Below are 14,149 nucleotides of genomic sequence, written 5' to 3' on the forward strand. Positions count from 1 at the left end.
GACCATCGAATAAGTGAGGTAAATTCTATTAATAAAAGTTTAAACGTTTGACGTACGATCGGCTGCCAAATCGTTTTGCGCGTACTTAGACGCGATATCTCTGCATTAGAAATTATTTGTGAGAAGATTTCACGATACGCGATTAAATTCACTATCTTTTAATTTTACCATCACCATGTTGTTGCAATATATATCTAAATGTGTGTGGGTTTAAATGCGCACGTGTGTCTGTAACCCTACTTTTGAACCGTTACGTTCATTGATCCAAGATGTGTAAAGGCGACTTGTAGGCATCTTTTAGACTTTGATGTTGTTTTCATTGAATAATTTTATGGTAAATTAAGTAGAAAACTCTGTATCATTTTGAAAATATTATAATATATCTATAGATTAGTGTCGCTACATATTGCTACATTTATTAACTTATAATGTATAAAATAACTTTACAGTTTAAAAGCATTAGAATTTTTATATTTAAAATGGAGCTCAATATATACATATATTATAAAAGTATGAGTTTTATATCTTAAAATCTTTCGGTTTAATAACAACTTCCGCTTTTATTTAGATTTTTCTATATTTCAACATATCAGCGTTTGAATCAAATATATTCAGAACAGCTAAAAGCAAAACTTTGCGAAAGAAATTTCTTAGAGGTTCAAGAATAATGTAAAATGGAAGATGATAAAATAGTAACACATAATCAGTACAGTTTCATCTATATAAAAATTCATGTCACTTTGATATTTAATCTATATTTAAACTTCATGTAATACGTTCCAAAAACTTCTGATGACACATATTTGGCAGTCATCAGAGATGATAATCGAGACACTAACCATCTCGTGTCGTCATCTCTGCAGTCGCCTACTCATTTTTTTCTCGTCGGCTATCTGATGGGTTATCGGCCTGAAAGTCAGTTTTACGGCAGGTGAAGCGTGTTATGGAAAGCGCACCGTTGTACTTTTACACACTCTCGTGCTCACAAAATCGAATTATATTCCGATCGATATACAGTAAAGTCAATAGAAAGAAAGAATGAAGATATTGTTGACACCTTTTTTATACATATCGTCATTTTTCATTTAAACATTATAAACAAAAGATAAAAATAAAAATGTAGGGAGAGCGTTTCTGCTTTACGTAAAATTATTATTCAATGAAATTGATAGATTATATGAGATATTACATTATTAATTTAAATCGGGATTTGAAGTTATTAAATTAAATAGCTTTTATATTATACCTATTGAAATAGTTATTATTATAATAAATAAATTAATACTTAATAAAAATATATTTACCCCCAGTAAATACATTTGTAATTATTTACATTAATTTTATTAAAATGCTAATCTTTTTTTCAAAATTAAGCTCTGACGCAACATAAAGCACGATGACATTTCACAAAAAAAAGAATGCAGGGAAATTCAGATAATTAAAAGTTTTTACATTTCTAAGTATAGTTAGTTGTAGAAGCTACGATGAAAATGTCAAAAGAGTAAGAAATGAGGTAACCAACTTCTTTTCTCTAATCTCGTTTGATTGAAAAAACTGCTAATGCTTTATTTGTCTCCGACATCTACCTTTGGAGAAATTGGATGGTAGTGAAGACGGATATATCGTCAGCAATCAGACAAAATTATTGGTCACCTCTCTTGAATGGCAAATGTTCACTTAAAGTGCGAAGTACCGATATTCCGTATTCTCTAAATACGCTCTTAGAGTATTCTCTCTCACAGAATATTCCATCTTGCTCGGAAACTAATAATGCGCGCACCTATGTATATTTATTTTGACGTATTGTATTTAGTCTATGGCGTATTCAATATTTTTATGCAACAATAAGGCTATATGACATGAAGTATCATGTAATGAAATATGAAATAATAGTAAAAGATAGAATATTGATGTTTTCTTCATGCAAACACCGCCAAAGAGAAATAGATAAAAGAGGCTCAATCTAATACACGAAATACGTATTTTGTTATATTTTATCATTTTAAAAATTGATAAAAAAATGATTATTTGTATTTAAATGTTGAATAAACGAAAAAGCTCTCTTCTATTTAATATTGAAATACAAAAAATAATTTTTTTGCATTTTCAAAATAATAAAAATGTTAAAGATTGCAGGTCATGTTTTTAAATATCCAGACGGTCTAATGGCAGTTTTCCACTACTATAAAAATATTTCATCGTAAGCAGTTTTTCTGCAACACATACACTCTGATGATCTTGATCTTGTTCTCTGTAATAAACTCTCCGTTTCCCATAAGCCTAAAAGTTTTCTAGACACTCTAAGCTTGCTTCCGTGGCAAAGTGCGTATTTTTTTCTGACATCTTATTGTGAAAGAAGGAAAAAAACGCTGATTATTATCGCATTTTTAACGTAAATATAAACAGTAAAGTAACTTCAATTAAGTCATCCATCTGACAACCTCATTATCGGGACAATTAAATGACAAGTTAATTTGTAGAACCGAAGGATATTCTAATTTATATGTCAGTCATATCGAGACTTAGGCAAATCCGCGCAGTATGAAGTCATCATCCCCCATTGCACTGGCACGATGCGAAATTTCTATCGACGTCGTCGCGGTTAAACTCCATTAAGCAACCAAGAGAAGCGCATTTGAAAGCACCGGCAGTGATATAGCCACAGTGTCGCTCTATAGGGACCAATCTATCGTCTACCAGCTGCACACGGTTATATGAGAAGCGTGGCTGCGTGTAGATATATCCCACACGCATATGCATGCATACACGTGGCACGCAGCGTGCACACTATCGCATATACGACCTGATACAGATTTGCCCGCGGCGCGCCGGCTATGCGGAATCATATATGCATAGATGAGAGAGAGCTGAAAGCACTGGAGTTAGACCTACCACACGCGTTACCAGTAGTCGCGTGGAACGTCTGCATATCGATCGATGTACGCAATCAAATCATTCTGAGATAGCGGTTACCAGCCGTAAACAGCTACCAAGCTAGCGCGGCCGCTAACTCCGTTAAGCCCGTTTAATATTTCAATATCGGTTTTGCGAACATTACTCTCCTCACCAAAGTCGAAACGAGCACGCGCTGCAAACCAGTTCCATCCCTCGCGCGCATTTGAAGTAGAATCGCGCGCTTTCATTCGACTAATTTATCATTTGTGATTCTTGTCGCGATCTGGCCAGCTTAACGCCAATCAACGGCTCGTTGTTTCGCGGTGAGAAAGAAAAGACTGGAAAATGACTCTAATTGAAGCATTCAGCGCAGGATTCGCGTTAGTATGCAATTCCACGACACGGCTCTCGCAAATTTTACCACGGTTATGCGCCAAGTTGTTTCTTGGAAGACTACACAAATTCTTAGTGTCAACATTTCTTCTTATATTACTAAGTAAAACGAGAACGTGAATTTTCTGAAATTTTTTAAATTTCCATCTCCCAAATGCATAAGTATGAGGAGATAAAATAGATTTTTATAAAAGAGAGAAAGAGAGAGAGAAGGCACTTATTACATCTACCTTTTAAAACAAATTTATTCACTATCAGTAATCGATTTTAAAGTTTCATAAACACAGCTTCATGAAAGTTTTAATTAAGTTTTTAATTGTAATGTGACTTAATATTACAAATTATATTATTAAAAATATAATTATTAAGCTCATAAATGTTAAAAGCATATATGTGGGCACGCTTCAAAGAAGAATAACTGCTTATATATAGAGTATATAATAAATATACCGTTGTTGTACTTTCTTTCTTTTTTTTATGCTTTCCTTTTTATAAACGTAATTATATTAGATAAAAATTTTAAAAAATTATAGAACATAAATAGCATTTTCCTACATAACGGCAAACGGTTACACCGAGTTACATTGGCTCAAAGAAATTGCAAGCACAGCGAATAATAGTCGAGCTGTTAAATATCAGCGTCGACGGAAAGAAGATTACATCGAAGACGAAGGATCAAGTCGACCGTAAATTCCGACGTAGATTGACTAGCTCGCTCGTGCGCATCATCTCTGCACACGTCATACAAAAGATTGATATGTATTTATGCAAAATTGAACACGGTAAAGACTTGTTTCGCGTATACGCGATAAAGCGAGACGAAGCGGGAAATCGTAAAACGTTACGAGCCGTCGTCACCATTCGTTGTTCACGCACGCCGGTTCCCACGAGCCGTTTTACGAGCACCCAGGAAAAGCAAAATCGATTTTCAAAACGAGTCCGACGAACGATCAGGGAGAACGTGTCCCTCGATTTTACGAACCGTGTTTGTGCAAGGTCGCCGTAAGTCATTTTCACCTTTACCGTATTTCTCCCGAGTTACTCGATAAGCTATTTTCTAAATAACGGTTGCTTTGAAACAGTTTCAAATATTTGAACAGTTGCATGTAAAAATGTTTAATTTTAATTAAAAATGTTTTAATATTTAAAATTACTCACTTTCTTTGTATTTACATAAATACCAATTTTGATAATGAAAATATATTATAATACATTTTCTCGATATATTTAAATTCAAAATCTTGTAATTTTTTTATTCTTCCAATATACGAAGATCTTCAAATTCTTAAGTTCTCAAATTGAACATTTTTTTTAATACTTTTATTTTTGAAGCATTAAATATATAAAGTCATAAATTGTTGTTTTTAGCTTTATTCATATTAATGAACAAAATTTACTTCTTTCAAAAATTTTTAATAAAAAGTTAACTTGTATAAAGAAAGATATGTACGAAGGATAAAATAGTTTTGGTTTAAATATGACCTTTTACTTTTACTTATGCCGTCCTTTCATAAATTGCAAGTGGTATGAGCCAGCATGTGCATCGATGAAGCGGCACAATGAAATGCCTGCCCAGCGTTGCTTATATCTACTGCGAGGACGCGCGCGGTCCTTGATAAAACAGTGGTAGAAGTATGGCGAAATTGAATAGTAGCAGGCCCGGAGAAGACAAACCCTCGATAATATTCGCTCCCTCATCCGATGTTATATGGAACATTGAAGTTTTTTAATGTAGCCAAGCATATAAAAAGGGAGAACAGCGACAAAAATAGAGCTAATGTAAATGGCAGAGAAAATATTTACTCCAACATTGCAAAGTGTATGTCGAATTAAATACTCGCCAACAATATTTAGACACCTACGTCAACTCGTGGATTTTAATTTTAATTACGACCAATTGTAAACGGTAGTTATTGTCACAATACGCCCACGGTATTATATCTCTACACGAACCGAGTATTTAATTTGGTGAAGAAGATGAAGAGATAATGGCAAATGGAGACGGAATGCAGTTCTCATGCGTACATATATGCGCAAAAACGCCTACGCGTCGAGGCTTCGTCCGTCGCACAAAATGCTTGTTGAACCTTGAAAGAAATTTTCATTGGACCTCGCGCATGTTTGATCAAGCTTGTAATTAATAACTTTCCGTGTCGGAGAGTGTTGCCAGAGAGCGTCTGTTCTTCGTTATTACGATAGATGAAAATATTTCGTTAAAAAACGAACTTTCTAAGAGGTTTTCTCAAAAAGAAAATGTCTTAAAATAAACGACATTTTAATTACGACCATTTTTTCCGACACAAAATTGTCCGTTTATACGCTGTCGTGCTATACGCTGCACTATAAAATTGATTTCGATATTTAAACTCGAACTCGATGATAAAAATGATGTCATTAATGTAATATGGAGGTAGTAACAGTGACGTATTTATTACACACGGTACAAATAATGTGGTAATAAAGTGTGATATTATAATGTGTAAATCGAATATAGGGTAAAGTTGACGTAGGTGAAAATGGTTACGGCGTTAAAGTTACCGGAAGTGATCGATAGTGACGTCGTAAAGAGCAGTATGTAATATTTTATTTTATCAGTCAAAATTTATTTCTTGAAAATCTGATTGATACATCGAGTGCTCCAGTGAAATACGCTACATCGATCGCTCTTTCCTGCTCATTAAACTCTTGACAAGTTATTATATTTTTTAATCCTCATTGTAAAGAACGAGAATAAAGGAAAAAACTTCTTTTTATTTCAAAAAAAGAAGATACATTTTTCACACTTGTTTCTCGGACTTTTGAAACATTTACAGAAACTACCTTCATTAGACTAACATACAATAATTACGGTCACATCCGCTACAATAATAATAAAAAGATGAGCATACTTAAATGTACAATGTACATATGTGTGCAAGGAAAGAAAAAAAATAGAATAAAAAATGTGCAATTAATTCTGATTAAGATGAATAAATTAAATAATACGAGGTATCAATATTTTAAGTGAACCGTCTAAATTGTCTAAAAGAATAGTTTCGATTATTAAAATGTAATATGTAACAATTGGCAGGACTGGGCATGTATTTAAAAAACTTTTATTTAAAACATAGTTTTCGCAATAAAAGTAGATTTTATATTTTATATTTCAGCGGTGTGCATGAAAATATTACATATATATTACGTATTTTGTATTTAAAATTAAAAGTTTGAAAGCTTTATGAATTTTATAATTTAAATAATAACGTTAATCGTCAATATCTTAGTATTTAAAATACATAATACAAAACACTATTTCAATCTTTTATTATTAATACTGTGTGAAATACAAAATATAAAATATTTTTATATACTTTTACATAAAATATAAAATGCAGAATATTTTCATGTATTCCGCTGAAATATAAAATACATGATACAATTGTCTTACAAATACTGTTTTTAAATAAAAGTATTTTAAATACATGTTCAGCCCTGACAATTGGTAAAGTCAACTATTTATACAGATTAATCGTTTACTTATATTTTAAATTCTAACTCAGTAGGAAAATTGACATAGAGTCCTCGTCGAAAAAAGGCAATCATGGCTCGACGAATGACAGAGAAAATTGTTAGCATAGAGGGTTAAGGTCTGCAACAAGAGCACAACAAACCTTTCCCCCTTCAGCGAGGCGAGATACAACGCGCCTAATATTGCGGAAAGGTGGAACGCCGATAGGATTATTTATAGCAGCGAAAGCAGTATCCGAGGCGCTTATAAATAATCGCAGCAGCTGTACCGCCGATGTGTTTATCGTAAGGCAACCGGCGCGCCCTTTGTAAGCTACCACTATTAACTCAGAATAGTCGAAATCACCCTTTGCAAGACTCTTTATAAAGAAAGGATTATATCAAATAATTTTATAATGCTATAATTGCGCACACTTAGTGTAATAATAACATTAATTCCAAATAATAACTACAATATAATGTCTCAAAAACGATAAATTATTGCTATTAAATTTAGAATAAATTATTTATATTTTAGAATAATTTTTATTGTTTTATTCATGTATAACTCTGATTAAAATATATGTAAATTAAAACAAGCCTTTTTTATTTTAAGTAACGTTAATGCTTTCTTTCATTATTAATTGTATCATCAAAAAGAATCTAACGCAGTTTTAAGAGATATTTACGAATTCTTACCGAGAGGGATCTGCTAACACATCTCTGTACAATATCAAGATGTGTGTATACTGATAAACTTATTTTTACGTTCAGGTGTATTAGTTACATTATAATTTTGTTTAAACTGAGTAAGAGATAGTAGCAAATTTAAACATCTCCACACATGTTTGTCGAATGCGTATTTTTACAAATATTTTTAGATGCCATACTAACACTTTTCTGTGTAAAGTACTGTAATAAGTTCACGAAAAGTTATATAAACTAAACTTGCAAGTAGGCGGAGAAGTAAGAACGTGAAAAGAATACTTCGGAGAAAATTACGATATTGTGTGTGAGGTCATTGATGCCACCGAAATGTCGGGTGTCAGATCAGATAGAAAACGTTAACAAAAGGTTGATGAGCATCGTGAAAAGAAGTAAGTATTACGCCATACGCATGACGTAGCCATTGTCGATCTTTACCATTTTCATGGGTCAGTACTTCTTTTATGAAGATTGCTTCTCCGTTTTATGTACCGGGTGGGGCAATAACTTCGTCCACCTTGAATATCTCCGCTATTTTTAAAGATATGAAAATATTGTAATTACAAAAGTTGTACGGTATTAAGAGGACTATAATATATGCTGATTATAATTTTTTTAGGTGGAGGCGCTTCGGAGATTTCAAGATCAACTTCATTTTTTTAAATGGAATTATATGAATTTTTTTACTATATGATTCCTCTAATTATTCTGTACATAAAAGTATCAAGGTGGAGATATAAAAAAAACCAATAGTTTACGAAATATTTTACACATTCTTTTGGTACATATTGACATAAAATGTTTAATAACTCGTGAACTATTGACTTTTTGGTAATCGTACCTTAATGCTTTTGTGAACAGAATAATGAAATGAATCAATTGGTGTAAAGAAAACACATAGTTGCTATAAAAAAATATGTATGCAAAATGGAGAATTTAGAAATAAGCAACTATGTGTTTTATATATATATATATATATGTGTGTGTTATTGATATATATATATATATATATAAAATAAACAGCAAAAGAAACAACATTAGAAATGTACAAGTACATGTATTTGCATTTAAAAAAGTGATTTATACAATAACTATTGTTCTCTTTCATTGAAAAAATATTAGATATTTTTTATTATTTCAATAAGAACAAATTCTAAAACAATAGATACAATACTATTCTTCCTGCATCTTAAACAAATCTAGAGAATCGTTAAAGGCACGTAAGTACGCCAACTCCTATTACCTTAGACTTCAACCCTCACATTATGCGATAATTTAATATATCTATATATTCTTACGTCTACTGGTTTCCTCGCAAATATTTTCTTCCCTCCAACGCTCATCAACTTCTCTCATCAGGAGAAGTTGATGTATAACTAGAAGTAAGAAAACTTATAGGAAAGAGGGACAAGATAAGCAAGAATAATGAGACAATGGCTTAATTTATATTGACTGCGATATTAATGAGCCAGCGGTTTATCAGCGCGCAATCTAAAACGTGGCTGACGTATCTGTGCCTCGCACTAAATCAAATTACGTTAAATTAGATCTGTAATGTCTCAGACTTGTGTAACTGTTATTCTGTTATGGAAGACTGTCGACAGATAAAACGCAAATTATCGAAAAGATGGATGCAGCGAATATATCGATCTGAAATTCGAGCAATATAAATCTATTATAAGTGGATTTATCCCCCTCTCTTAAAAATACACATATTTAAAAAATGGAACATAACAAATACAAATAAAAGACATAGTACGAGAAAATTAATCGATACACGCGCATGGAGATGGAACATGTGAAGTACGTAAGCAGGAGAAAAAATGTTTCTCTGGAATATACAAAGAAAGATGTCGATGAATATTTTAATATTCCGAGAGTTTCGTTTGAATTAACATTCATTATATAGCAACTAATATACGTACATTTAAGAATTTTTAGTAAAAATAAAGTATTCCAGTTTTACAAAATTTACAATTTTCTTAACCTGTTTCCATCATACTAGTACATATATATACTTATTGCATTATATACAAGAAAAAAAAGCAACTGTAATATTAGATTTACATCTCGATTTATGTATGATTCAACCTAAAAGTGCATTTAACCATAGCATTTAAAATCAATATGCGTTATAGAAAATCCACACTGAAAAAAAGGATTTTTTGTTTCTGTTGTAAATTTAACAAATCACTAATACCTTTAACAAATGATTTGTAGATACAGTGACATCAAATTATTGTTTCAATTTGTTATGATTGATGCTATTCCAATCAATTATTATTAATAGAATTTATATAAAACCTACTGACCTATTTTTTTATAGATTTTTGTTAACAATACTGATTTATATCGTAAATTGTGTACTATTTGTTATATTAACAAATAATGAAAAATTATTTGCAATAATAACTGAGCGATCCGTTTTTCTACCAAATCATTACATTTGTCATTCCTCTTTTATTCCTGTAATCAACTCATTTCTCTCTCAGTGCACCGTATAATGAAGCGTTAAATCGGTAAACGTTGAAATTCAGAAATCGGTTAATGCTCTGCGAAGGCTCAAGGCAACAGGTGCGCGAAATCACACGGCCAGATGAATCTGTATCCTTTCTAGATAACTAGAGCCACAAATCTGTCATCTGTCTTCATTTTCGTGCTTGTACTTTCACGGATGAAGATTTGCAAATTCAAAGCATATATACAAAATCACTAATCCATTGATCGAACATATCGAATCCTTTGAGACCAGTAGATGTAAGGATATATTTTACAGACATAGATATGCACACGTATCAAATGCATATCGTGTAATAAAAATTCTCTTTCATATTTTTCTAAAAGTTTTCCTAGACAGTTAAACTGCTAACAGAGAATATTTTGGAAATTTGTGAAAATTATTGCTTACCGAATTATCGCAAATTATCTTACTATCATCGAAGAAACTGCTCTTCCAAAATAACAATAAGATCTCAAATAATACTTTCTGGGAAACTGTTCAGAAAAGCTCTCGCGAAAATGGAAGCGACAGCTCTGGCGAGAATGTAACAGGTCAAAGAAGTACTTGCCATATTACGTTACCTCTTAGTCTCGAATATATGCTCCAATGAAATATTTTGTTTATTTTCTCAAGGCTTCCTTTCCCCATTTTCTTTTATGTTCCTAATTGTAGCCAGCGTACCATGTGTTTCGGTACCCATGATAATTTTGCTCTTACAATATTTTATTTTTCATTATAATCATATCAGTGTTCCTTTATTGTGTACTTCAGCTTCTTTTCTTTGTGCAACTATTTATCCAAACAATGCTCGTATAATTTCTATTATCTCAATTATTTTAATATACAGAATGATACAATAAAAATGTTTAATTGGCTCAAAATATGTAATAGTTTTTTGTAAATATACAATTTTAGTATATTGAGTTTAATTATAACTTTTAGTTAAATACTAATTTTTTAAAAATGTCAACCGATTGTCAACTTTTAATAATTTTGGAAATTAAAAAAAATATGTTTAAGTTATTATTTTCTTTGAAAACAATGAATTTAAACGCTTTTAAGACAATTAATGTCAAAAATAAATAATATGATTTTAGAACTTCCTTTCCAATTCAAGGATATTCGGTTATTTCAAAGTCGTTATGAAAACTGGCAAGAAATCAGCGTTTATGAATGTAACAGGTGGTCGAATTCAATTTATGATGAACCAGCTTAAACCACAGGAAATGCAACAGTTTTGATTAGACAAAGACAAACATATATGAAAGATGTGGAGAATAATAAATGGATTCGATTATTCGGAAAGTTGCTTCAACAGAAATAATGCCTCCGTTCTACTTATATTCTCTCTTACCAAAATGTTTAGTTTCCGTTAAAATATAATCTCCTTTGTCAAGTTGAAAATTCAATTAGAAAACTCGATTAATAATGTCATAACATAAACATAAAATGTCGCAGTATTAAAAGAATATTAATATTAACTCTATAATATAATTATATTACATTTTAATTTATAATTACAAAAAATTAAATTATATACGAATGGAATGTTGCATGTTGATGTAATTTAACAAAACTTTGCTTTTAATATGTGATAAACGAAAAGTTGCTAATGCAAATAGCTTGTATCAGTTTATAGTTTTGCTATCAAACTGTATCAAGATAAATAGTAATACAACTTGATGTAGCATGAATTTCGAGGAACGGTTTATCTCTGTGAGTTAGGACGATCTTGTCGCTGATGTATTCGCTGACCTAAACTATCAGCTTTGCTGGAAGGCACGTTCCGCTCTTAAACAGTAACTTTGCTGGAATGATTAACAAGCAAACAATTTGATCTGGGCGAGAAACGAAATATTTCATGTTACTTTAACGTAAATTCAGACTCTAACTTTGTTACTGCACTGCATTTCAATTTCTCACCGAGGACAGAAAGAGATAGAGAAATAGAAAAAAAGAGAGAAAGAGCAATTCGGATAGAATTGCACGAATACGATACGAAAGCGATCGAGTAAAATATCAAGAATGTATAGAATCCGGAAAATGTTTATACACATTGTGCTATAAACCTTGATATAGTAGTACATTTTGATGATAAATTTTTTAACAAAGTTAAAACAAACTTTTATGTAAAAACAGATCAATAAGAAATTACAACGTTTTAACATTTAGTTCTTAATGCAATATATAATAAAGTTGCTATTTAAGATTTTAATATAAAAATTTTGATATATGTACACATATATATAAATATACACACACACATACATATATATTATACATATATATACAATTAAAAGTTTTAATTAAAATCTTGAAATAAAAAAGGATGTTTTTCAAATTTGTATATGGTTACTTAAAAAGTAAAACTTTCTACAATTTTAACTATTTAATTTAAAAGTTATTACTAAAATATCAGTTTGATAGAGAATAAATTATAATAATAAAAAAAAGCATCAAATAATTATAATAATACAAATATCAAGTATATGTACTATATGTATACAAAATATATCTATTGATATATTTATAAATGTATAATATATATAGATATCAAGTATATCTATATATAAAATGTATCTCAAAAATAGATAATAGATACAGACGACAATGTGTTTCGAACATCAATATCACGCTGACATATTTGTTAAAGGCATTACGTCCGGTGTAACAAATATCGACAAGGTCGTAATAGCCCATCAAGAAAAATTATTTCACGACGCTGTTTTACTGCACTAACTCCCATCAATGTAACGATAATATTTTCTTAATGTCGTAATAATCGACGATTAATAGAGGCTTAATTGATATCATCTAGAAATTAAACTAACTCGACGATGTCATGATAATACTACAGACTTGCTAAGGAAATTTGATAGTGCCAATCGGTAATCAATTTTTGCACGTATCGATCTTCCGGATATCAACCTCACCGCTAAAGTTACTGAAAGCGCTATACATATTCTCTATTCGCGTAAGCCAGCGTTATTATAAAACACAACTCTAGACGAATAGGTGTAAATGACTTTCCCTTTTGCATTCTCATACTGGCTCATCGAACTCGAGTCAAGTCCTCGTGGTAGAGCCATGTCGACGTCATAACTATAGCCGCTCTATTTTTGCTTATCTCGACTCCACTGGTCTTCTCCCCTACTGAATCTCTCTCGCACTCGTGTATTTCTGGCAAGGCTTCTCGCGAAGTGCACACATACGTGAAAAGCAAAGAAACACTGTTCGAAATATTTCGATTAAATCTATTTTCGTTCTCGTTCTTTTCCTATGTAAATTGTGATGAAAAGTATTATAATGAAAAGGATACTGTCCAAATGCGAACTCTTACGATACTATTGTGTATTTAAAAACTTTACAGAATTTTATCTGAGCGTAAGAAAATTAATAGATTAATTAAGAAATTTATGTTGTTTTTCTCAATGTATAATTTTATATCATCAGCAAAATTAATTTTTTATTTATTTTAAATAAATATTCGAGGCATTCTATTCAAACTTTATTTTAAAACGTAAGCATAAAGAAGTTTAGTTAAATTAGAAATTTATTAACAGTTACGGGACACAAAGTACTTCAATCTCTTATAACTTATAAAACAGTTTTAAAATTTAAAATTTGAAAGAATACTCAATCTCTGAGATACACCACCTAATTTGGATAAAATTACTCGCTATGTATTTAAATTACGTGTTCAAATAATATTGGCCCTTTTGATTATAAAATAACAGCAAATTTCATCGATGCATAAATAAATTTCATTAAACAATTGTAATTGTAAATAGAAATATGTAACCATTAATCCATTGTAAACAGTATTTTATTAATAATTTAATATTACAAAACAGTTCAATCGATAATCAATTTGTCTGAAACCATGCGTCATCGTTATGAAACTATCGAAAAATTCAACAATTGTTTTACCCACATTCCAATACTTTCATGGAAAATTGAGAATGTTTATACAATATTAGCTGCTGTCAATAATTTTCACCGCAAAAGAGCGAAGTGTATACACTAAAAGTTTTATATTGCTTTTACTGTAAATTAAGCGAACGTCGATAGTCTATGAAATGTTCGGAAAATCAACGAGTAATAAAGAATTTAGGAAATATTTAAAGATATACAAAATTTAATATACACACACATATATATATATATATA

At 30.8% G+C, this 14,149-nt stretch overlaps 1 protein-coding gene across 1 annotated transcript in view; it reads right to left on the minus strand.

The window, feature by feature from the left end:
• Rgk3 (Rad, Gem/Kir family member 3) overlaps positions 1 to 14,149 on the minus strand; it is a 34,059-nt gene that overhangs the window by 16,548 nt on the left and 3,362 nt on the right. The window lies entirely within an intron of this gene.

This window comes from Cyphomyrmex costatus, unplaced genomic scaffold (assembly GCF_001594065.2).
Source record: "Cyphomyrmex costatus isolate MS0001 unplaced genomic scaffold, Ccosl1.0 scaffold10, whole genome shotgun sequence".
Classification (NCBI taxonomy): Eukaryota; Metazoa; Arthropoda; class Insecta; order Hymenoptera; family Formicidae; genus Cyphomyrmex; species Cyphomyrmex costatus.